General features: G+C 34.0%; 1 long non-coding RNA gene across 1 annotated transcript; it reads right to left on the bottom strand.

Annotated features, from left to right (window-relative positions):
- Window positions 1–661: 661 nt before the first annotated feature.
- LOC133709154 (uncharacterized) lies at window positions 662–1153 on the bottom strand. The gene is made up of 3 exons (XR_009846156.1): window positions 1059–1153; window positions 891–945; window positions 662–801 (listed from the first exon to the last, which is right to left on the bottom strand). It is a non-coding gene; the product is annotated as an uncharacterized LOC133709154 (long non-coding RNA).
- Window positions 1154–2888: the final 1735 nt, after the last annotated feature.

The raw sequence follows: 2888 nt of genomic DNA on the forward strand, positions 1-2888 counted from the left end.
TGTTGTCTGAATTTTCCTCAGACAATATGTGTAATGCCTTTTTGAACTTTTTTGTTGTGTGATAGTTTGCACTACAACAGCAGTTACTAATCCAATAAATGTTGTTGGAATTGAATCTGCACAATTGATATGGTAATAGGCAGATATGAAATTCGAAGTTCCAATGTCATTTGCTACATTCTCATACATCATTCTCACAAATCTTACATTATCAATTCAAAGTACTAGCACCAACTCATGTCCAACCAAATCTAAAGAACAAATTAAGTCTCAACTGAACTAAAAAAAGATATATATATATATATGTCCAGCACAATGCTTACATATATGTCTTGACCATAAATTTTGCCCACTCCCACATCCATATCTTCCTGGGATATGTTGCCTTCCTCTTCTCTCCCACTAAAACAAAATGGTTTGCACTTAATAATGGACAAAATTGCAGAAAAGAATCTATAGTTGTCATTGTACATTATGTATTCTGGATAACCTTGACAAAAATTTGTAATTTGAGCATTACATATATGCCACTTAGTAATTGACAACCAAAATTTCAATAAGCATAATCCAAGCAACCAACAGCAACCAAAATTAGATATATGACATTCACCAAAATACATGCAAAACAATAGCAACCAAAGTTTCAAGCAACCATGTCATCAAAAAAAAAAAAGTTTCAAGCAACCAAAATTTCAAGCATTTTGGACTTTCCTGACATAATCCAGTGCTATGGTCAGAATAAACACAATCCATTCAATTAGTTGTTGCCAGAGCAGCTTCAGCAAGCGCATAACAAGCTAGCTGAAATCAGAAACAGAAAGTATTTGTAGTTAAGCACTGTTCTGGGATCAATGTACTTTCCCAAATACAAATGTGTAGGCCATATATACCTGGACATCTCCATGTTGTCGAAGCTGATTCCTTACAAAAGAAACTGCATCTGAACTGAAATTGACAGCAACAAAAATTTAAGGTGACTAGTCTTCTTGTGAATAGATTGAAGAGATAATATGACAATTGGCTGACATTTTACTGAGCAATCAAGAGTGTCACGTTACCTGTTTATGTAATCCCATAAACCATCATATGCTAACACTAGAAATTCTGAGTCTGCCCCTAGACTTGCTTGATAAACGTCTGGAGATGCAGTAACTCATTTCTTCAGCATCGATCCTTTCCATTTATCAAAACCGTCAGTATTGTGCATAACTTGATTATCCATATATCAAAGCTTACATGAAAAACTAACAAATGCATCCCTCAGTATGATCAGAAAATGCAATCTGCAGAGCAGGACATACCACAATTATTCCATACTATACCTGTAAGCTAGGACTTAACAAATGAGCTATATAGAGTATTCTATCATTAACTAGACGAGTCTTGATTATTCAAGAAAAAAAATTAAGCAGCTGCTTTATATCCAGTATATTGTTGTAAGGTTGGAACACTGAAATAATATCAGCATGTATAAGTTGCCTTCATACTTAGAGATAAGATCAGCATGTATAAGTTATCCTAAACTCTTACCAAGGTTTCATTTTTGATCTAAAGCAATGCAGAAAGGGAGAGAATAAGCAAATACCTCTACTTTGGTATATGTATTAATTTTCTGTCATGTCACTAAACAGATACCTATTTGAGTATTAATACATTTGTTTCTTTCTGTTTTGTTGATAGAAGACCAAGTGTTCAATCCTCTGCCTGAGAACTAGATACAAGACACAGCAAAAGCGAATACCATTTTCATACAAGACTCAACATGATGACTGCATGTTCAATTAGAAGATAGAGAAACGTTTTTCATCGTTATATTTTTTGTTTTGAGGAGTGAAAGAGACTTATGCTAAATAAAATGAAAAAAAAAGAGTACCTATATAAAATCAGCAGCAAGGAGTCCACAAAGAAAATAAGTTGAAAAAAGAAAAGAAAAGCATGAGACTAAGTAGGAGCAACAAAAAATAAATAAATAAATAAGTAAACAGAGCAGTAAGATTAACAAACACCTAGGTAACAGATCCTTCCAATCCAACAAAGTAGTTGAAAGTATTACACCCCTGAAAGCATATGAAACAGGTGGCAAGCCCATGATCCTTCAACCAATTCAAAACAAGGGCATGTACTTCCCTCATATTTAAGTATTGTCAGAAGGTGAGCTAGCTGGAAAAGACACAAAGTAAGCTAATAACAATCTAAACCAAAGTAGTCATCATAACCTAAAAAGGGTTCACAAAGCTTGAACATTGAATCTTAAACCAAAAAGAAAAGGGGATTCATGCATTCAATCCCAACAGCAGCCACACCAATGTAGAAACGTGTACAGCCCTAAAGCTCACCTTGCAAGCTATTATTAAAAAATTGAATAAGAATACATTAATATAAGGAGCTAGATTGAGTATAAAATGCATGTCTTCCAATTTTTGTGGTCACCACTTTTGGCTGCCATCCAACAGTGTTTTAGCTTCTTTTTGAATTATTTAGTTCTTCTAAATTTAGGTCCTTTTGCATTCTAGGTTGTAACAATCAAGCTATCAAGAGCATATATATAATAGATATATATAATAGTAATTAAATCACTAGGAGTGTGCCATACCATTTTGTCCTGAGACTACAAAACTATCGACATATTCATGAACAGTAAGCCAAAAGGAAAGGATCAGCCAACCAACAGCAAGCTCACCAATGATATCAACAGGACTGCGCATGCCAAGATAAATTCTTAATATTAAGGGAAAATGAGTTTAGTTTTGGTTTGAGATAAAATAATTAAAGAAGATGCCAAAAACTAGTAAAAGGATGATAAACTTACCCAAACCAATGAGACCAACGAGCAAGCAAACAAGAGCAAATCTAGCAAATTTCACATAGGCCTCTTCATTCTGAGCATA

Source organism: Rosa rugosa, chromosome 5 (assembly GCF_958449725.1).
Source record: "Rosa rugosa chromosome 5, drRosRugo1.1, whole genome shotgun sequence".
In the NCBI taxonomy this organism is placed as follows: domain Eukaryota; kingdom Viridiplantae; phylum Streptophyta; class Magnoliopsida; order Rosales; family Rosaceae; genus Rosa; species Rosa rugosa.